Raw genomic sequence first — 22499 nt, forward strand, 5'->3', positions numbered from 1 at the left:
TTAACAAAACTAGATAACTTTGTATGAGTTAGATGCTAAATTTAACAAGAATCACGAATATGAAATTTGTTTTTATGTAGACTTAATGGTTATTGAGTTATTTCCAATGTAAAAGTAGGTACGCTAGAAATTTAAGGCCCGACAAAACAACAAGCCCGATTTTTACCTAAAATATTTAATTTAACAAAACTAGATAACTTTGTATGAGTTAGATGCTAAATTTAACAAGAATCACGAATATGAAATTTGTTTTTATGTAGACTTAATGGTTATTGAGTTATTTCAAATGTAAAAGTAGGTACGCTAGAAATTTAAGGCCCGACAAAACAACAAGCCCGATTTTTACCTAAAATATTTATATAACAAAACTAGATAACTTTATATGAGTTAGATGCTAAATTTAACAAGAATGACGAATATGAAATTTGTTTTTATGTAGAGTTCATGGTTTTTGAGTTAATTCAAATATAAAAGTAGGTACGATAGAAATTTAAGGCCCGATTCCGGACGTCTACTTAAAAAATTAATGTCAAATAAATATATGTTATTATATACGATTTAGATTCAAAATTTAACAAGATTCACGAAAATGAAATTTGTTGTTCACCATGTTATACCATGTTAAAACCATTAGATAAATAACGGTTAGGCAACGCAGCCTCACTAGTAGTTCCCGCCAATTTTTTTGCCTATGCTAAACTTCAGACGAAGTCCGGCAGCGAAGGTGTGTTGTCACGTATCTAAAACATCTGAAGTTCTAGAAAATGCTCCTGAGCAATGTTGTAAGCATAACTTTTATTTCCCTTTTATTAAGTTGTTTGGCATAGCGGTATAAAAAACAATCTTTATCATATGTTTTTCTTTCAGGATTTTTGTTTTGGTTCACTGCTGTTCCTGGATGGACAATGAACGATCATCTGATTTGATTGTTGAAGAAGCCAAAAATATTCTTTTTACATATAATGCTGGTACGTTGATAAAACATTAAAATGCAGTGCTATTTGGAACGGGGCCTTTGTTATAATGTTTTGTTGTATTCCAGCCGTAGAACAATTCAGGCAACGTACAGCCCCAAAGACAAAATGAATGCCAATTTTGACAACGCTGAATCTTAGATGTGCCTGGTGTAAGCAACATGGTTCTTGCTGATCTTGAACCCTAAAATACCAGACATGTTTTTCTTTAGTGGCGATATTCCATCACTTGTGCATCGCTACATGGCCATCGTCAGGCTCAAGCATCCAATGAATATGGGAACAAATTGCTGTGATCTTCAACTTCAACAATTTTACCTCTTTAGCACTAGTAGGTAAGGAAAATTTAATTTGCATTTTGTAATTTTTTTGCCAGTGTTTGGCTGAGTGAACTTGCAGTATTATAAAGGTATTCAAGATAACTGAAATGGTAGCCCCTAAATCAGAAGAATTTTATCTGACATCTTTCTTGCGTGAACCTGTTAAGAAAAAGCCTTGTTATATCAAAGGGCACCTAAAGAAGAAATTGGCTTCATTAACGATTCAAGTAGTTAACATTTACCATTTGTATGTTAGTGTTAAAATTTGACTGCATTTTCTTTTATTCAGACTCATTGATTCTAACAACAGCCTGGTTGCAAACTTTTACCCATTTCGTTGCAATAAATGTATTTCTGATCCAGTCTTCAAAACCCACAAATGCCAAGGTACACATATACTTCTAAAGTGAGACTGTTAATCTGAAAAAAAAAAAACTTGCAAACCAGCTTGTTCCCTTTATAAAAAGAGTTGCTTTAGTCAGGTAAACTTATTTTGATTGCAAACAATTCAAGTAAATCATTAAAAATCTTTAAATTCAGGTGTCATATTGCCTTCTATTGGTTCCCTTTGTGGGAAATGTATGTTGTGTGTGAATATATGCAACCCTAACAGTCTTGGAGATCACTTTTTTTTGTCAAGAAAATACTGGAAATTGGTATTGAGAAGGTCATTAACAGAAAGTTTTTGTATTTTATCAGTTTATTCCTACATTTAACATGGTTGTTTAGAAATGCCATGGAATAAAAAAGCACTTGACAAAAAACATTTTTATTGTTCTCGTACCTGTATTAGATGGAAATTACTTGTGCAATGGTACCAACCCATTCATGAAAACAATGTATTAAACAAAAATTTATGATTGACTGATCATAATCTGTGTAATTTCTATATATTTCTTATAATTCTAGGTATTCAACCATGGAATGTTGACCAGCTATCTGCAGAGTGAAAATCTACTTGACAGCATTCAACCTCTTAAGTACATTTTACAAAAGATTCTGAGAATGGCAAAAATTATGAACAAATTTTGTATTGGAGAAATTCTAGGTAAATGAAAGCCATTTCACGATACAGCTGAATAGCTGTGAAACGCAACCAATCGAGGAACTGAGTTTCTTGAACAACCAAACTTATCTTGAAGAGCTGCAGAAAAAGAATGGAACATTACGCTGCCAAACACCTGCTTCCAAATGGTAGTTGTAATTATTTGTTGTTACACGATATATTCAGTCAATTCTTCGTAAACTGTTCTTTTTCACAGGTCAATGGCAGGGGTCTTATTCACTGTCTCAAGAGTGTAAGTTTAAACAAGATATTGCTTTTGATTACTTCTGCTGGTAACTTTTATATTTCTAGTTAAGATATGGCTTTTATCAAAAAGACTTTTAACTAACATCTAACTTTTTTTCCTCTTCTCAAAAGAGCTGCTTAGGAAGTTAGCTAAAGTGACGAAGATGTGTCATCACAGCAGGATAAATGTAAAAAAAAGCAAGTTCTGCAGCAAAATCATTGTTCCATCGCTATATATATTCAGCACTATAACTGCACATGTCACAAAACTTTGCTTGAATCATACCGCCCTCAAGATATATTGTTTACAAATAACTCCCTCTGGTGCAGGATTAATCCCTTCAATATTGCTACTGATACTGTTGGCTACACATTCTCAGAGGTTATAGCTACCACAGAAATACAACTTACCTTTGTTAGCAGTCTTGCTAGGATGAAAAACCAGGAAAATTCCGTCATCACTTCTGAAACTGTTACTGCCCACATTTTACTTCCTGCCTAGAAATTCAAACAGTACGGAAAGATGACTGTTGAAATATTACCAATCTAGGATGGAAACCATTAAAAAGGTAGGTTGATTTTAATTTTCAGGCAGAATATACGACTACAAGGTAACAGAACTAATAATTTTTTTAGAAGTAATTACTCTTAATTCTGAAATACTTACTATACCTTTTAGATCATTTGTTAGAAAGTATTCTTCAGTCATACTTTCAAGTTTAATCAAGAATAGTATAGAGATGCTAAATCAGTACGATAAGTTACTTTCTGATCTTTAGTAATGTCTAACTGTTGTCGAATGAAATACCTTGTGAATCTTGATGGTACCATTCCTCGCAGTAGTCACAGCCACTGTTTTAAAATATAAAATCTATTGTTATCTAAGAAGTAATTAACAGGTTTTCAAATACTTGCACCTTAAATTTGCTGGCATTTGAGCTTTGGCAGATTTACTAAACTTGCTCTTCCAGGCAATTTTTTTTCGTCTCATCATTGTGTTTGATTTGGATTGCATTTCATGTAAAGTCCATTGCATGTCTTTGTAAGCTTTCTCTCTAAATCTTTAAAGAAATTAGTAAATAAAGACATGGAATTACCTCATGGTAGAAGCTTTTTTGTAAATCCAGAATCGTTCAATTTTAACTAAACGTATGGTACACCATTTGTACGAAAAGCCAAATAAACTCCCAATTTTAAGCGCTTAGAGGAGTAGTACCCTTTATTTTATTTTTTTGCAAGGAATGATCGTTCAAATGTAAAAGTAGGTACGCTAGAAATTTAAGGCCCGACAAAACAACAAGCCCGAATTTAAGGCCCGACAAAACAACAAGCCCGATTTTTACCTAAAATATTTATATTAACAAAACTAGATAACTTTATATGAGTTAGATGCTAAATTTAACAAGAATCACGAATATGAAATTTGTTTTTATGTAGACTTAATAGTTATTGAGTTATTTCAAATGTAAAAGTAGGTACGCTAGAAATTTAAGGCCCGACAAAACAACAAGCCCGATTTTTACCTAAAATATTTATATTAACAAAACTAGATAACTTTGTATGAGTTAGATGCTAAATTTAACAAGAATCACGAATATGAAATTTGTTTTTATGTAGACTTAATGGTTATTGAGTTATTTCAAATGTAAAAGTAGGTACGCTAGAAATTTAAGGCCCGACAAAACAACAAGCCCGATTTTTACCTAAAATATTTATATTAACAAAACTAGATAACTTTATATGAGTTAGATGCTAAATTTAACAAGAATCACGAATATGAAATTTGTTTTTATGTAGACTTAATGGTTATTGAGTTATTTCCAATGTAAAAGTAGGTACGCTAGAATTTTAAGGCCCGACAAAACAACAAGCCCGATTTTTACCTAAAATATTTATATTAACAAAACTAGATAACTTTGTATGAGTTAGATGCTAAATTTAACAAGAATCACGAATATGAAATTTGTTTTTATGTAGACTTAATGGTTATTGAGTTATTTCCAATGTAAAAGTAGGTACGCTAGAAATTTAAGGCCCGACAAAACAACAAGCCCGATTTTTACCTAAAATATTTAATTTAACAAAACTAGATAACTTTGTATGAGTTAGATGCTAAATTTAACAAGAATCACGAATATGAAATTTGTTTTTATGTAGACTTAATGGTTATTGAGTTATTTCAAATGTAAAAGTAGGTACGCTAGAAATTTAAGGCCCGACAAAACAACAAGCCCGATTTTTACCTAAAATATTTATATAACAAAACTAGATAACTTTATATGAGTTAGATGCTAAATTTAACAAGAATGACGAATATGAAATTTGTTTTTATGTAGAGTTCATGGTTTTTGAGTTAATTCAAATATAAAAGTAGGTACGATAGAAATTTAAGGCCCGATTCCGGACGTCTACTTAAAAAATTAATGTCAAATAAATATATGTTATTATATACGATTTAGATTCAAAATTTAACAAGATTCACGAAAATGAAATTTGTTGTTCACCATGTTAAAACCATTAGATAAATAACGGTTAGGCAACGCAGCCTCACTAGTAGTTCCCGCCAATTTTTTTGCCTATGCTAAACTTCAGACGAAGTCCGGCAGCGAAGGTGTGTTGTCACGTATCTAAAACATCTGAAGTTCTAGAAAATGCTCCTGAGCAATGTTGTAAGCATAACTTTTATTTCCCTTTTATTAAGTTGTTTGGCATAGCGGTATAAAAAACAATCTTTATCATATGTTTTTCTTTCAGGATTTTTGTTTTGGTTCACTGCTGTTCCTGGATGGACAATGAACGATCATCTGATTTGATTGTTGAAGAAGCCAAAAATATTCTTTTTACATATAATGCTGGTACGTTGATAAAACATTAAAATGCAGTGCTATTTGGAACGGGGCCTTTGTTATAATGTTTTGTTGTATTCCAGCCGTAGAACAATTCAGGCAACGTACAGCCCCAAAGACAAAATGAATGCCAATTTTGACAACGCTGAATCTTAGATGTGCCTGGTGTAAGCAACATGGTTCTTGCTGATCTTGAACCCTAAAATACCAGACATGTTTTTCTTTAGTGGCGATATTCCATCACTTGTGCATCGCTACATGGCCATCGTCAGGCTCAAGCATCCAATGAATATGGGAACAAATTGCTGTGATCTTCAACTTCAACAATTTTACCTCTTTAGCACTAGTAGGTAAGGAAAATTTAATTTGCATTTTGTAATTTTTTTGCCAGTGTTTGGCTGAGTGAACTTGCAGTATTATAAAGGTATTCAAGATAACTGAAATGGTAGCCCCTAAATCAGAAGAATTTTATCTGACATCTTTCTTGCGTGAACCTGTTAAGAAAAAGCCTTGTTATATCAAAGGGCACCTAAAGAAGAAATTGGCTTCATTAACGATTCAAGTAGTTAACATTTACCATTTGTATGTTAGTGTTAAAATTTGACTGCATTTTCTTTTATTCAGACTCATTGATTCTAACAACAGCCTGGTTGCAAACTTTTACCCATTTCGTTGCAATAAATGTATTTCTGATCCAGTCTTCAAAACCCACAAATGCCAAGGTACACATATACTTCTAAAGTGAGACTGTTAATCTGAAAAAAAAAAAACTTGCAAACCAGCTTGTTCCCTTTATAAAAAGAGTTGCTTTAGTCAGGTAAACTTATTTTGATTGCAAACAATTCAAGTAAATCATTAAAAATCTTTAAATTCAGGTGTCATATTGCCTTCTATTGGTTCCCTTTGTGGGAAATGTATGTTGTGTGTGAATATATGCAACCCTAACAGTCTTGGAGATCACTTTTTTTTGTCAAGAAAATACTGGAAATTGGTATTGAGAAGGTCATTAACAGAAAGTTTTTGTATTTTATCAGTTTATTCCTACATTTAACATGGTTCTTTAGAAATGCCATGGAATAAAAAAGCACTTGACAAAAAACATTTTTATTGTTCTCGTACCTGTATTAGATGGAAATTACTTGTGCAATGGTACCAACCCATTCATGAAAACAATGTATTAAACAAAAATTTATGATTGACTGATCATAATCTGTGTAATTTCTATATATTTCTTATAATTCTAGGTATTCAACCATGGAATGTTGACCAGCTATCTGCAGAGTGAAAATCTACTTGACAGCATTCAACCTCTTAAGTACATTTTACAAAAGATTCTGAGAATGGCAAAAATTATGAACAAATTTTGTATTGGAGAAATTCTAGGTAAATGAAAGCCATTTCACGATACAGCTGAATAGCTGTGAAACGCAACCAATCGAGGAACTGAGTTTCTTGAACAACCAAACTTATCTTGAAGAGCTGCAGAAAAAGAATGGAACATTACGCTGCCAAACACCTGCTTCCAAATGGTAGTTGTAATTATTTGTTGTTACACGATATATTCAGTCAATTCTTCGTAAACTGTTCTTTTTCACAGGTCAATGGCAGGGGTCTTATTCACTGTCTCAAGAGTGTAAGTTTAAACAAGATATTGCTTTTGATTACTTCTGCTGGTAACTTTTATATTTCTAGTTAAGATATGGCTTTTATCAAAAAGACTTTTAACTAACATCTAACTTTTTTTCCTCTTCTCAAAAGAGCTGCTTAGGAAGTTAGCTAAAGTGACGAAGATGTGTCATCACAGCAGGATAAATGTAAAAAAAAGCAAGTTCTGCAGCAAAATCATTGTTCCATCGCTATATATATTCAGCACTATAACTGCACATGTCACAAAACTTTGCTTGAATCATACCGCCCTCAAGATATATTGTTTACAAATAACTCCCTCTGGTGCAGGATTAATCCCTTCAATATTGCTACTGATACTGTTGGCTACACATTCTCAGAGGTTATAGCTACCACAGAAATACAACTTACCTTTGTTAGCAGTCTTGCTAGGATGAAAAACCAGGAAAATTCCGTCATCACTTCTGAAACTGTTACTGCCCACATTTTACTTCCTGCCTAGAAATTCAAACAGTACGGAAAGATGACTGTTGAAATATTACCAATCTAGGATGGAAACCATTAAAAAGGTAGGTTGATTTTAATTTTCAGGCAGAATATACGACTACAAGGTAACAGAACTAATAATTTTTTTAGAAGTAATTACTCTTAATTCTGAAATACTTACTATACCTTTTAGATCATTTGTTAGAAAGTATTCTTCAGTCATACTTTCAAGTTTAATCAAGAATAGTATAGAGATGCTAAATCAGTACGATAAGTTACTTTCTGATCTTTAGTAATGTCTAACTGTTGTCGAATGAAATACCTTGTGAATCTTGATGGTACCATTCCTCGCAGTAGTCACAGCCACTGTTTTAAAATATAAAATCTATTGTTATCTAAGAAGTAATTAACAGGTTTTCAAATACTTGCACCTTAAATTTGCTGGCATTTGAGCTTTGGCAGATTTACTAAACTTGCTCTTCCAGGCAATTTTTTTTCGTCTCATCATTGTGTTTGATTTGGATTGCATTTCATGTAAAGTCCATTGCATGTCTTTGTAAGCTTTCTCTCTAAATCTTTAAAGAAATTAGTAAATAAAGACATGGAATTACCTCATGGTAGAAGCTTTTTTGTAAATCCAGAATCGTTCAATTTTAACTAAACGTATGGTACACCATTTGTACGAAAAGCCAAATAAACTCCCAATTTTAAGCGCTTAGAGGAGTAGTACCCTTTATTTTATTTTTTTGCAAGGAATGATCGTTCAAATGTAAAAGTAGGTACGCTAGAAATTTAAGGCCCGACAAAACAACAAGCCCGATTTTTACCTAAAATATTTATATTAACAAAACTAGATAACTTTATATGAGTTAGATGCTAAATTTAACAAGAATCACGAATATGAAATTTGTTTTTATGTAGACTTAATAGTTATTGAGTTATTTCAAATGTAAAAGTAGGTACGCTAGAAATTTAAGGCCCGACAAAACAACAAGCCCGATTTTTACCTAAAATATTTATATTAACAAAACTAGATAACTTTGTATGAGTTAGATGCTAAATTTAACAAGAATCACGAATATGAAATTTGTTTTTATGTAGACTTAATGGTTATTGAGTTATTTCAAATGTAAAAGTAGGTACGCTAGAAATTTAAGGCCCGACAAAACAACAAGCCCGATTTTTACCTAAAATATTTATATTAACAAAACTAGATAACTTTATATGAGTTAGATGCTAAATTTAACAAGAATCACGAATATGAAATTTGTTTTTATGTAGACTTAATGGTTATTGAGTTATTTCCAATGTAAAAGTAGGTACGCTAGAATTTTAAGGCCCGACAAAACAACAAGCCCGATTTTTACCTAAAATATTTATATTAACAAAACTAGATAACTTTGTATGAGTTAGATGCTAAATTTAACAAGAATCACGAATATGAAATTTGTTTTTATGTAGACTTAATGGTTATTGAGTTATTTCCAATGTAAAAGTAGGTACGCTAGAAATTTAAGGCCCGACAAAACAACAAGCCCGATTTTTACCTAAAATATTTAATTTAACAAAACTAGATAACTTTGTATGAGTTAGATGCTAAATTTAACAAGAATCACGAATATGAAATTTGTTTTTATGTAGACTTAATGGTTATTGAGTTATTTCAAATGTAAAAGTAGGTACGCTAGAAATTTAAGGCCCGACAAAACAACAAGCCCGATTTTTACCTAAAATATTTATATAACAAAACTAGATAACTTTATATGAGTTAGATGCTAAATTTAACAAGAATGACGAATATGAAATTTGTTTTTATGTAGAGTTCATGGTTTTTGAGTTAATTCAAATATAAAAGTAGGTACGATAGAAATTTAAGGCCCGATTCCGGACGTCTACTTAAAAATTAATGTCAAATAAATATATGTTATTATATACGATTTAGATTCAAAATTTAACAAGATTCACGAAAATGAAATTTGTTGTTCACCATGTTAAAACCATTAGATAAATAACGGTTAGGCAACGCAGCCTCACTAGTAGTTCCCGCCAATTTTTTTGCCTATGCTAAACTTCAGACGAAGTCCGGCAGCGAAGGTGTGTTGTCACGTATCTAAAACATCTGAAGTTCTAGAAAATGCTCCTGAGCAATGTTGTAAGCATAACTTTTATTTCCCTTTTATTAAGTTGTTTGGCATAGCGGTATAAAAAACAATCTTTATCATATGTTTTTCTTTCAGGATTTTTGTTTTGGTTCACTGCTGTTCCTGGATGGACAATGAACGATCATCTGATTTGATTGTTGAAGAAGCCAAAAATATTCTTTTTACATATAATGCTGGTACGTTGATAAAACATTAAAATGCAGTGCTATTTGGAACGGGGCCTTTGTTATAATGTTTTGTTGTATTCCAGCCGTAGAACAATTCAGGCAACGTACAGCCCCAAAGACAAAATGAATGCCAATTTTGACAACGCTGAATCTTAGATGTGCCTGGTGTAAGCAACATGGTTCTTGCTGATCTTGAACCCTAAAATACCAGACATGTTTTTCTTTAGTGGCGATATTCCATCACTTGTGCATCGCTACATGGCCATCGTCAGGCTCAAGCATCCAATGAATATGGGAACAAATTGCTGTGATCTTCAACTTCAACAATTTTACCTCTTTAGCACTAGTAGGTAAGGAAAATTTAATTTGCATTTTGTAATTTTTTTGCCAGTGTTTGGCTGAGTGAACTTGCAGTATTATAAAGGTATTCAAGATAACTGAAATGGTAGCCCCTAAATCAGAAGAATTTTATCTGACATCTTTCTTGCGTGAACCTGTTAAGAAAAAGCCTTGTTATATCAAAGGGCACCTAAAGAAGAAATTGGCTTCATTAACGATTCAAGTAGTTAACATTTACCATTTGTATGTTAGTGTTAAAATTTGACTGCATTTTCTTTTATTCAGACTCATTGATTCTAACAACAGCCTGGTTGCAAACTTTTACCCATTTCGTTGCAATAAATGTATTTCTGATCCAGTCTTCAAAACCCACAAATGCCAAGGTACACATATACTTCTAAAGTGAGACTGTTAATCTGAAAAAAAAAAAACTTGCAAACCAGCTTGTTCCCTTTATAAAAAGAGTTGCTTTAGTCAGGTAAACTTATTTTGATTGCAAACAATTCAAGTAAATCATTAAAAATCTTTAAATTCAGGTGTCATATTGCCTTCTATTGGTTCCCTTTGTGGGAAATGTATGTTGTGTGTGAATATATGCAACCCTAACAGTCTTGGAGATCACTTTTTTTTGTCAAGAAAATACTGGAAATTGGTATTGAGAAGGTCATTAACAGAAAGTTTTTGTATTTTATCAGTTTATTCCTACATTTAACATGGTTCTTTAGAAATGCCATGGAATAAAAAAGCACTTGACAAAAAACATTTTTATTGTTCTCGTACCTGTATTAGATGGAAATTACTTGTGCAATGGTACCAACCCATTCATGAAAACAATGTATTAAACAAAAATTTATGATTGACTGATCATAATCTGTGTAATTTCTATATATTTCTTATAATTCTAGGTATTCAACCATGGAATGTTGACCAGCTATCTGCAGAGTGAAAATCTACTTGACAGCATTCAACCTCTTAAGTACATTTTACAAAAGATTCTGAGAATGGCAAAAATTATGAACAAATTTTGTATTGGAGAAATTCTAGGTAAATGAAAGCCATTTCACGATACAGCTGAATAGCTGTGAAACGCAACCAATCGAGGAACTGAGTTTCTTGAACAACCAAACTTATCTTGAAGAGCTGCAGAAAAAGAATGGAACATTACGCTGCCAAACACCTGCTTCCAAATGGTAGTTGTAATTATTTGTTGTTACACGATATATTCAGTCAATTCTTCGTAAACTGTTCTTTTTCACAGGTCAATGGCAGGGGTCTTATTCACTGTCTCAAGAGTGTAAGTTTAAACAAGATATTGCTTTTGATTACTTCTGCTGGTAACTTTTATATTTCTAGTTAAGATATGGCTTTTATCAAAAAGACTTTTAACTAACATCTAACTATTTTTCCTCTTCTCAAAAGAGCTGCTTAGGAAGTTAGCTAAAGTGACGAAGATGTGTCATCACAGCAGGATAAATGTAAAAAAAAAGCAAGTTCTGCAGCAAAATCATTGTTCCATCGCTATATATATTCAGCACTATAACTGCACATGTCACAAAACTTTGCTTGAATCATACCGCCCTCAAGATATATTGTTTACAAATAACTCCCTCTGGTGCAGGATTAATCCCTTCAATATTGCTACTGATACTGTTGGCTACACATTCTCAGAGGTTATAGCTACCACAGAAATACAACTTACCTTTGTTAGCAGTCTTGCTAGGATGAAAAACCAGGAAAATTCCGTCATCACTTCTGAAACTGTTACTGCCCACATTTTACTTCCTGCCTAGAAATTCAAACAGTACGGAAAGATGACTGTTGAAATATTACCAATCTAGGATGGAAACCATTAAAAAGGTAGGTTGATTTTAATTTTCAGGCAGAATATACGACTACAAGGTAACAGAACTAATAATTTTTTTAGAAGTAATTACTCTTAATTCTGAAATACTTACTATACCTTTTAGATCATTTGTTAGAAAGTATTCTTCAGTCATACTTTCAAGTTTAATCAAGAATAGTATAGAGATGCTAAATCAGTACGATAAGTTACTTTCTGATCTTTAGTAATGTCTAACTGTTGTCGAATGAAATACCTTGTGAATCTTGATGGTACCATTCCTCGCAGTAGTCACAGCCACTGTTTTAAAATATAAAATCTATTGTTATCTAAGAAGTAATTAACAGGTTTTCAAATACTTGCACCTTAAATTTGCTGGCATTTGAGCTTTGGCAGATTTACTAAACTTGCTCTTCCAGGCAATTTTTTTTCGTCTCATCATTGTGTTTGATTTGGATTGCATTTCATGTAAAGTCCATTGCATGTCTTTGTAAGCTTTCTCTCTAAATCTTTAAAGAAATTAGTAAATAAAGACATGGAATTACCTCATGGTAGAAGCTTTTTTGTAAATCCAGAATCGTTCAATTTTAACTAAACGTATGGTACACCATTTGTACGAAAAGCCAAATAAACTCCCAATTTTAAGCGCTTAGAGGAGTAGTACCCTTTATTTTATTTTTTTGCAAGGAATGATCGTTCAAATGTAAAAGTAGGTACGCTAGAAATTTAAGGCCCGACAAAACAACAAGCCCGATTTTTACCTAAAATATTTATATTAACAAAACTAGATAACTTTATATGAGTTAGATGCTAAATTTAACAAGAATCACGAATATGAAATTTGTTTTTATGTAGACTTAATAGTTATTGAGTTATTTCAAATGTAAAAGTAGGTACGCTAGAAATTTAAGGCCCGACAAAACAACAAGCCCGATTTTTACCTAAAATATTTATATTAACAAAACTAGATAACTTTGTATGAGTTAGATGCTAAATTTAACAAGAATCACGAATATGAAATTTGTTTTTATGTAGACTTAATGGTTATTGAGTTATTTCAAATGTAAAAGTAGGTACGCTAGAAATTTAAGGCCCGACAAAACAACAAGCCCGATTTTTACCTAAAATATTTATATTAACAAAACTAGATAACTTTATATGAGTTAGATGCTAAATTTAACAAGAATCACGAATATGAAATTTGTTTTTATGTAGACTTAATGGTTATTGAGTTATTTCCTATGTAAAAGTAGGTACGCTAGAATTTTAAGGCCCGACAAAACAACAAGCCCGATTTTTACCTAAAATATTTATATTAACAAAACTAGATAACTTTGTATGAGTTAGATGCTAAATTTAACAAGAATCACGAATATGAAATTTGTTTTTATGTAGACTTAATGGTTATTGAGTTATTTCCAATGTAAAAGTAGGTACGCTAGAAATTTAAGGCCCGACAAAACAACAAGCCCGATTTTTACCTAAAATATTTAATTTAACAAAACTAGATAACTTTGTATGAGTTAGATGCTAAATTTAACAAGAATCACGAATATGAAATTTGTTTTTATGTAGACTTAATGGTTATTGAGTTATTTCAAATGTAAAAGTAGGTACGCTAGAAATTTAAGGCCCGACAAAACAACAAGCCCGATTTTTACCTAAAATATTTATATAACAAAACTAGATAACTTTATATGAGTTAGATGCTAAATTTAACAAGAATGACGAATATGAAATTTGTTTTTATGTAGAGTTCATGGTTTTTGAGTTAATTCAAATATAAAAGTAGGTACGATAGAAATTTAAGGCCCGATTCCGGACGTCTACTTAAAAAATTAATGTCAAATAAATATATGTTATTATATATGATTTAGATTCAAAATTTAACAAGATTCACGAAAATGAAATTTGTTGTTCACCATGTTAAAACCATTAGATAAATAACGGTTAGGCAACGCAGCCTCACTAGTAGTTCCCGCCAATTTTTTTGCCTATGCTAAACTTCAGACGAAGTCCGGCAGCGAAGGTGTGTTGTCACGTATCTAAAACATCTGAAGTTCTAGAAAATGCTCCTGAGCAATGTTGTAAGCATAACTTTTATTTCCCTTTTATTAAGTTGTTTGGCATAGCGGTATAAAAAACAATCTTTATCATATGTTTTTCTTTCAGGATTTTTGTTTTGGTTCACTGCTGTTCCTGGATGGACAATGAACGATCATCTGATTTGATTGTTGAAGAAGCCAAAAATATTCTTTTTACATATAATGCTGGTACGTTGATAAAACATTAAAATGCAGTGCTATTTGGAACGGGGCCTTTGTTATAATGTTTTGTTGTATTCCAGCCGTAGAACAATTCAGGCAACGTGCAGCCCCAAAGACAAAACGAATGCCAATTTTGACAATGATGAATCTTAGATGTGCCTGGTGTAAGCAACATGGTTCTTGCTGATCTTGAACCCTAAAATACCAGACATGTTTTTCTTTAGTGGCGATATTCCATCACTTGTGCATCGCTACATGGCCATCGTCAGGCTCAAGCATCCAATGAATATGGGAACAAATTGCTGTGATCTTCAACTTCAACAATTTTACCTCTTTAGCACTAGTAGGTAAGGAAAATTTAATTTGCATTTTGTAATTTTTTTGCCAGTGTTTGGCTGAGTGAACTTGCAGTATTATAAAGGTATTCAAGATAACTGAAATGGTAGCCCCTAAATCAGAAGAATTTTATCTGACATCTTTCTTGCGTGAACCTGTTAAGAAAAAGCCTTGTTATATCAAAGGGCACCTAAAGAAGAAATTGGCTTCATTAACGATTCAAGTAGTTAACATTTACCATTTGTATGTTAGTGTTAAAATTTGACTGCATTTTCTTTTATTCAGACTCATTGATTCTAACAACAGCCTGGTTGCAAACTTTTACCCATTTCGTTGCAATAAATGTATTTCTGATCCAGTCTTCAAAACCCACAAATGCCAAGGTACACATATACTTCTAAAGTGAGACTGTTAATCTGAAAAAAAAAAAACTTGCAAACCAGCTTGTTCCCTTTATAAAAAGAGTTGCTTTAGTCAGGTAAACTTATTTTGATTGCAAACAATTCAAGTAAATCATTAAAAATCTTTAAATTCAGGTGTCATATTGCCTTCTATTGGTTCCCTTTGTGGGAAATGTATGTTGTGTGTGAATATATGCAACCCTAACAGTCTTGGAGATCACTTTTTTTTGTCAAGAAAATACTGGAAATTGGTATTGAGAAGGTCATTAACAGAAAGTTTTTGTATTTTATCAGTTTATTCCTACATTTAACATGGTTCTTTAGAAATGCCATGGAATAAAAAAGCACTTGACAAAAAACATTTTTATTGTTCTCGTACCTGTATTAGATGGAAATTACTTGTGCAATGGTACCAACCCATTCATGAAAACAATGTATTAAACAAAAATTTATGATTGACTGATCATAATCTGTGTAATTTCTATATATTTCTTATAATTCTAGGTATTCAACCATGGAATGTTGACCAGCTATCTGCAGAGTGAAAATCTACTTGACAGCATTCAACCTCTTAAGTACATTTTACAAAAGATTCTGAGAATGGCAAAAATTATGAACAAATTTTGTATTGGAGAAATTCTAGGTAAATGAAAGCCATTTCACGATACAGCTGAATAGCTGTGAAACGCAACCAATCGAGGAACTGAGTTTCTTGAACAACCAAACTTATCTTGAAGAGCTGCAGAAAAAGAATGGAACATTACGCTGCCAAACACCTGCTTCCAAATGGTAGTTGTAATTATTTGTTGTTACACGATATATTCAGTCAATTCTTCGTAAACTGTTCTTTTTCACAGGTCAATGGCAGGGGTCTTATTCACTGTCTCAAGAATGTAAGTTTAAACAAGATATTGCTTTTGATTACTTCTGCTGGTAACTTTTATATTTCTAGTTAAGATATGGCTTTTATCAAAAAGACTTTTAACTAACATCTAACTTTTTTTCCTCTTCTCAAAAGAGCTGCTTAGGAAGTTAGCTAAAGTGACGAAGATGTGTCATCACAGCAGGATAAATGTAAAAAAAAGCAAGTTCTGCAGCAAAATCATTGTTCCATCGCTATATATATTCAGCACTATAACTGCACATGTCACAAAACTTTGCTTGAATCATACCGCCCTCAAGATATATTGTTTACAAATAACTCCCTCTGGTGCAGGATTAATCCCTTCAATATTGCTACTGATACTGTTGGCTACACATTCTCAGAGGTTATAGCTACCACAGAAATACAACTTACCTTTGTTAGCAGTCTTGCTAGGATGAAAAACCAGGAAAATTCCGTCATCACTTCTGAAACTGTTACTGCCCACATTTTACTTCCTGCCTAGAAATTCAAACAGTACGGAAAGATGACTGTTGAAATATTACCAATCTAGGATGGAAACCATTAAAAAGGTAGGTTGATTTTAATTTTCAGGCAGAATATACGACTACAAGGTAACAGAACTAATAATTTTTTTAGAAGTAATTACTCTTAATTCTGAAATACTTACTATACCTTTTAGATCATTTGTTAGAAAGTATTCTTCAGTCATACTTTCAAGTTTAATCAAAAATAGTATAGAGATGCTAAATCAGTACGATAAGTTACTTTCTGATCTTTAGTAATGTCTAACTGTTGTCGAATGAAATACCTTGTGAATCTTGATGGTACCATTCCTCGCAGTAGTCACAGCCACTGTTTTAAAATATAAAATCTATTGTTATCTAAGAAGTAATTAACAGGTTTTCAAATACTTGCACCTTAAATTTGCTGGCATTTGAGCTTTGGCAGATTTACTAAACTTGCTCTTCCAGGCAATTTTTTTTCGTCTCATCATTGTGTTTGATTTGGATTGAGTTTTATGTAAAGTCCATTGCATGTCTTTGTAAGCTTTCTCTCTAAATCTTTAAAGAAATTAGTAAATAAAGACATGGAATTACCTCATGGTAGAAGCTTTTTTGTAAATCCAGAATCGTTCAATTTTAACTAAACGTATGGTACACCATTTGTACGAAAAGCCAAATAAACTCCCATTTTTAAGCGCTTAGAGGAGTAGTACCCTTTATTTTATTTTTTTGCAAGGAATGATCGTTCAAATGTAAAAGTAGGTACGCTAGAAATTTAAGGCCCGACAAAACAACAAGCCCGATTTTTACCTAAAATATTTATATTAACAAAACTAGATAACTTTATATGAGTTAGATGCTAAATTTAACAAGAATCACGAATATGAAATTTGTTTTTATGTAGACTTAATAGTTATTGAGTTATTTCAAATGTAAAAGTAGTAGGTACGCTAGAAATTTAAGGCCCGACAAAACAACAAGCCCGATTTTTACCTAAAATATTTATATTAACAAAACTAGATAACTTTGTATGAGTTAGATGCTAAATTTAACAAGAATCACGAATATGAAATTTGTTTTTATGTAGACTTAATGGTTATTGAGTTATTTCAAATGTAAAAGTAGGTACGCTAGAAATTTAAGGCCCGACAAAACAACAAGCCCGATTTTTACCTAAAATATTTATATTAACAAAACTAGATAACTTTATATGAGTTAGATGCTAAATTTAACAAGAATCACGAATATGAAATTTGTTTTTATGTAGACTTAATGGTTATTGAGTTATTTCCAATGTAAAAGTAGGTACGCTAGAATTTTAAGGCCCGACAAAACAACAAGCCCGATTTTTACCTAAAATATTTATATTAACAAAACTAGATAACTTTGTATGAGTTAGATGCTAAATTTAACAAGAATCACGAATATGAAATTTGTTTTTATGTAGACTTAATGGTTATTGAGTTATTTCCAATGTAAAAGTAGGTACGCTAGAAATTTAAGGCCCGACAAAACAACAAGCCCGATTTTTACCTAAAATATTTAATTTAACAAAACTAGATAACTTTGTATGAGTTAGATGCTAAATTTAACAAGAATCACGAATATGAAATTTGTTTTTATGTAGACTTAATGGTTATTGAGTTATTTCAAATGTAAAAGTAGGTACGCTAGAAATTTAAGGCCCGACAAAACAACAAGCCCGATTTTTACCTAAAATATTTATATAACAAAACTAGATAACTTTATATGAGTTAGATGCTAAATTTAACAAGAATGACGAATATGAAATTTGTTTTTATGTAGAGTTCATGGTTTTTGAGTTAATTCAAATATAAAAGTAGGTACGATAGAAATTTAAGGCCCGATTCCGGACGTCTACTTAAAAAATTAATGTCAAATAAATATATGTTATTATATATGATTTAGATTCAAAATTTAACAAGATTCACGAAAATGAAATTTGTTGTTCACCATGTTAAAACCATTAGATAAATAACGGTTAGGCAACGCAGCCTCACTAGTAGTTCCCGCCAATTTTTTTGCCTATGCTAAACTTCAGACGAAGTCCGGCAGCGAAGGTGTGTTGTCACGTATCTAAAACATCTGAAGTTCTAGAAAATGCTCCTGAGCAATGTTGTAAGCATAACTTTTATTTCCCTTTTATTAAGTTGTTTGGCATAGCGGTATAAAAAACAATCTTTATCATATGTTTTTCTTTCAGGATTTTTGTTTTGGTTCACTGCTGTTCCTGGATGGACAATGAACGATCATCTGATTTGATTGTTGAAGAAGCCAAAAATATTCTTTTTACATATAATGCTGGTACGTTGATAAAACATTAAAATGCAGTGCTATTTGGAACGGGGCCTTTGTTATAATGTTTTGTTGTATTCCAGCCGTAGAACAATTCAGGCAACGTACAGCCCCAAAGACAAAATGAATGCCAATTTTGACAACGCTGAATCTTAGATGTGCCTGGTGTAAGCAACATGGTTCTTGCTGATCTTGAACCCTAAAATACCAGACATGTTTTTCTTTAGTGGCGATATTCCATCACTTGTGCATCGCTACATGGCCATCGTCAGGCTCAAGCATCCAATGAATATGGGAACAAATTGCTGTGATCTTCAACTTCAACAATTTTACCTCTTTAGCACTAGTAGGTAAGGAAAATTTAATTTGCATTTTGTAATTTTTTTGCCAGTGTTTGGCTGAGTGAACTTGCAGTATTATAAAGGTATTCAAGATAACTGAAATGGTAGCCCCTAAATCAGAAGAATTTTATCTGACATCTTTCTTGCGTGAACCTGTTAAGAAAAAGCCTTGTTATATCAAAGGGCACCTAAAGAAGAAATTGGCTTCATTAACGATTCAAGTAGTTAACATTTACCATTTGTATGTTAGTGTTAAAATTTGACTGCATTTTCTTTTATTCAGACTCATTGATTCTAACAACAGCCTGGTTGCAAACTTTTACCCATTTCGTTGCAATAAATGTATTTCTGATCCAGTCTTCAAAACCCACAAATGCCAAGGTACACATATACTTCTAAAGTGAGACTGTTAATCTGAAAAAAAAAAAACTTGCAAACCAGCTTGTTCCCTTTATAAAAAGAGTTGCTTTAGTCAGGTAAACTTATTTTGATTGCAAACAATTCAAGTAAATCATTAAAAATCTTTAAATTCAGGTGTCATATTGCCTTCTATTGGTTCCCTTTGTGGGAAATGTATGTTGTGTGTGAATATATGCAACCCTAACAGTCTTGGAGATCACTTTTTTTTGTCAAGAAAATACTGGAAATTGGTATTGAGAAGGTCATTAACAGAAAGTTTTTGTATTTTATCAGTTTATTCCTACATTTAACATGGTTCTTTAGAAATGCCATGGAATAAAAAAGCACTTGACAAAAAACATTTTTATTGTTCTCGTACCTGTATTAGATGGAAATTACTTGTGCAATGGTACCAACCCATTCATGAAAACAATGTATTAAACAAAAATTTATGATTGACTGATCATAATCTGTGTAATTTCTATATATTTCTTATAATTCTAGGTATTCAACCATGGAATGTTGACCAGCTATCTGCAGAGTGAAAATCTACTTGACAGCATTCAACCTCTTAAGTACATTTTACAAAAGATTCTGAGAATGGCAAAAATTATGAACAAATTTTGTATTGGAGAAATTCTAGGTAAATGAAAGCCATTTCACGATACAGCTGAATAGCTGTGAAACGCAACCAATCGAGGAACTGAGTTTCTTGAACAACCAAACTTATCTTGAAGAGCTGCAGAAAAAGAATGGAACATTACGCTGCCAAACACCTGCTTCCAAATGGTAGTTGTAATTATTTGTTGTTACACGATATATTCAGTCAATTCTTCGTAAACTGTTCTTTTTCACAGGTCAATGGCAGGGGTCTTATTCACTGTCTCAAGAGTGTAAGTTTAAACAAGATATTGCTTTTGATTACTTCTGCTGGTAACTTTTATATTTCTAGTTAAGATATGGCTTTTATCAAAAAGACTTTTAACTAACATCTAACTTTTTTCCTCTTCTCAAAAGAGCTGCTTAGGAAGTTAGCTAAAGTGACGAAGATGTGTCATCACAGCAGGATAAATGTAAAAAAAAGCAAGTTCTGCAGCAAAATCATTGTTCCATCGCTATATATATTCAGCACTATAACTGCACATGTCACAAAACTTTGCTTGAATCATACCGCCCTCAAGATATATTGTTTACAAATAACTCCCTCTGGTGCAGGATTAATCCCTTCAATATTGCTACTGATACTGTTGGCTACACATTCTCAGAGGTTATAGCTACCACAGAAATACAACTTACCTTTGTTAGCAGTCTTGCTAGGATGAAAAACCAGGAAAATTCCGTCATCACTTCTGAAACTGTTACTGCCCACATTTTACTTCCTGCCTAGAAATTCAAACAGTACGGAAAGATGACTGTTGAAATATTACCAATCTAGGATGGAAACCATTAAAAAGGTAGGTTGATTTTAATTTTCAGGCAGAATATACGACTACAAGGTAACAGAACTAATAATTTTTTTAGAAGTAATTACTCTTAATTCTGAAATACTTACTATACCTTTTAGATCATTTGTTAGAAAGTATTCTTCAGTCATACTTTCAAGTTTAATCAAGAATAGTATAGAGATGCTAAATCAGTACGATAAGTTACTTTCTGATCTTTAGTAATGTCTAACTGTTGTCGAATGAAATACCTTGTGAATCTTGATGGTACCATTCCTCGCAGTAGTCACAGCCACTGTTTTAAAATATAAAATCTATTGTTATCTAAGAAGTAATTAACAGGTTTTCAAATACTTGCACCTTAAATTTGCTGGCATTTGAGCTTTGGCAGATTTACTAAACTTGCTCTTCCAGGCAATTTTTTTTTTCGTCTCATCATTGTGTTTGATTTGGATTGCATTTCATGTAAAGTCCATTGCATGTCTTTGTAAGCTTTCTCTCTAAATCTTTAAAGAAATTAGTAAATAAAGACATGGAATTACCTCATGGTAGAAGCTTTTTTGTAAATCCAGAATCGTTCAATTTTAACTAAACGTATGGTACACCATTTGTACGAAAAGCCAAATAAACTCCCAATTTTAAGCGCTTAGAGGAGTAGTACCCTTTATTTTATTTTTTTGCAAGGAATGATCGTTCAAATGTAAAAGTAGGTACGCTAGAAATTTAAGGCCCGACAAAACAACAAGCCCGATTTTTACCTAAAATATTTATATTAACAAAACTAGATAACTTTATATGAGTTAGATGCTAAATTTAACAAGAATCACGAATATGAAATTTGTTTTTATGTAGACTTAATAGTTATTGAGTTATTTCAAATGTAAAAGTAGGTACGCTAGAAATTTAAGGCCCGACAAAACAACAAGCCCGATTTTTACCTAAAATATTTATATTAACAAAACTAGATAACTTTGTATGAGTTAGATGCTAAATTTAACAAGAATCACGAATATGAAATTTGTTTTTATGTAGACTTAATGGTTATTGAGTTATTTCAAATGTAAAAGTAGGTACGCTAGAAATTTAAGGCCCGACAAAACAACAAGCCCGATTTTTACCTAAAATATTTATATTAACAAAACTAGATAACTTTATATGAGTTAGATGCTAAATTTAACAAGAATCACGAATATGAAATTTGTTTTTATGTAGACTTAATGGTTATTGAGTTATTTCCAATGTAAAAGTAGGTACGCTAGAATTTTAAGGCCCGACAAAACAACAAGCCCGATTTTTACCTAAAATATTTATATTAACAAAACTAGATAACTTTGTATGAGTTAGATGCTAAATTTAACAAGAATCACGAATATGAAATTTGTTTTTATGTAGACTTAATGGTTATTGAGTTATTTCCAATGTAAAAGTAGGTACGCTAGAAATTTAAGGCCCGACAAAACAACAAGCCCGATTTTTACCTAAAATATTTAATTTAACAAAACTAGATAACTTTGTATGAGTTAGATGCTAAATTTAACAAGAATCACGAATATGAAA

General features: G+C 31.9%; 6 long non-coding RNA genes across 38 annotated transcripts; all 6 read left to right on the forward strand.

The window, feature by feature from the left end:
• The first annotated feature begins 678 nt into the window (after positions 1-678).
• Positions 679-3026, forward strand: LOC130698004 (uncharacterized). Of its 6 annotated transcripts, none has more exons than XR_009003123.1 (11): positions 679-782; positions 868-968; positions 1043-1126; positions 1187-1521; positions 1584-1776; positions 1835-1961; positions 2024-2133; positions 2204-2274; positions 2343-2488; positions 2557-2632; positions 2718-3026. It is a non-coding gene; the product is annotated as an uncharacterized LOC130698004 (long non-coding RNA). The 6 variants fall into 6 exon arrangements; XR_009003125.1 differs by having other exon boundaries at positions 1187-1309; positions 1374-1521; positions 2204-2488; XR_009003126.1 differs by having other exon boundaries at positions 1187-1309; positions 1384-1521; positions 2204-2488.
• A 2124-nt stretch (positions 3027-5150) lies between these two features.
• LOC130697999 (uncharacterized) lies at positions 5151-7498 on the forward strand. 7 transcript variants are annotated; one of them, XR_009421719.1, is made up of 10 exons: positions 5151-5254; positions 5340-5440; positions 5515-5598; positions 5659-5993; positions 6056-6248; positions 6307-6605; positions 6676-6746; positions 6815-6960; positions 7029-7104; positions 7190-7498. It is a non-coding gene; the product is annotated as an uncharacterized LOC130697999 (long non-coding RNA). The 7 variants fall into 7 exon arrangements; XR_009003097.1 differs by having other exon boundaries at positions 6307-6433; positions 6496-6605; positions 6676-6960; XR_009421718.1 differs by having other exon boundaries at positions 5659-5781; positions 5846-5993; positions 6676-6960.
• A 2093-nt stretch (positions 7499-9591) lies between these two features.
• On the forward strand, positions 9592-11392 carry LOC130698011 (uncharacterized). 7 transcript variants are annotated; one of them, XR_009421736.1, is made up of 8 exons: positions 9592-9695; positions 9781-9881; positions 9956-10039; positions 10100-10434; positions 10497-10689; positions 10748-11046; positions 11117-11187; positions 11256-11392. It is a non-coding gene; the product is annotated as an uncharacterized LOC130698011 (long non-coding RNA). The 7 variants fall into 7 exon arrangements; XR_009003151.2 differs by having other exon boundaries at positions 10748-10874; positions 10937-11046; positions 11117-11372; XR_009421734.1 differs by having other exon boundaries at positions 10100-10222; positions 10287-10434; positions 11117-11372.
• A 2642-nt stretch (positions 11393-14034) lies between these two features.
• Positions 14035-15835, forward strand: LOC130698006 (uncharacterized). 10 transcript variants are annotated; one of them, XR_009421708.1, is made up of 8 exons: positions 14035-14138; positions 14224-14324; positions 14399-14482; positions 14543-14665; positions 14740-14877; positions 14940-15132; positions 15191-15489; positions 15560-15824. It is a non-coding gene; the product is annotated as an uncharacterized LOC130698006 (long non-coding RNA). The 10 variants fall into 10 exon arrangements; XR_009421705.1 differs by having other exon boundaries at positions 14399-14877; positions 15560-15630; positions 15699-15835; XR_009003130.2 differs by having other exon boundaries at positions 14399-14877; positions 15191-15317; positions 15380-15489.
• A 113-nt stretch (positions 15836-15948) lies between these two features.
• Positions 15949-16382, forward strand: LOC132088277 (uncharacterized). The gene is made up of 2 exons (XR_009421710.1): positions 15949-15988; positions 16074-16382. It is a non-coding gene; the product is annotated as an uncharacterized LOC132088277 (long non-coding RNA).
• A 2097-nt stretch (positions 16383-18479) lies between these two features.
• On the forward strand, positions 18480-20826 carry LOC130698007 (uncharacterized). 7 transcript variants are annotated; one of them, XR_009421727.1, is made up of 10 exons: positions 18480-18583; positions 18669-18769; positions 18844-18927; positions 18988-19322; positions 19385-19577; positions 19636-19934; positions 20005-20075; positions 20144-20289; positions 20358-20433; positions 20518-20826. It is a non-coding gene; the product is annotated as an uncharacterized LOC130698007 (long non-coding RNA). The 7 variants fall into 7 exon arrangements; XR_009003139.1 differs by having other exon boundaries at positions 19636-19762; positions 19825-19934; positions 20005-20289; XR_009421726.1 differs by having other exon boundaries at positions 18988-19110; positions 19175-19322; positions 20005-20289.
• Positions 20827-22499: the final 1673 nt, after the last annotated feature.

This window comes from Daphnia carinata, chromosome 9, assembly GCF_022539665.2.
Source record: "Daphnia carinata strain CSIRO-1 chromosome 9, CSIRO_AGI_Dcar_HiC_V3, whole genome shotgun sequence".
Classification (NCBI taxonomy): domain Eukaryota; kingdom Metazoa; phylum Arthropoda; class Branchiopoda; order Diplostraca; family Daphniidae; genus Daphnia; species Daphnia carinata.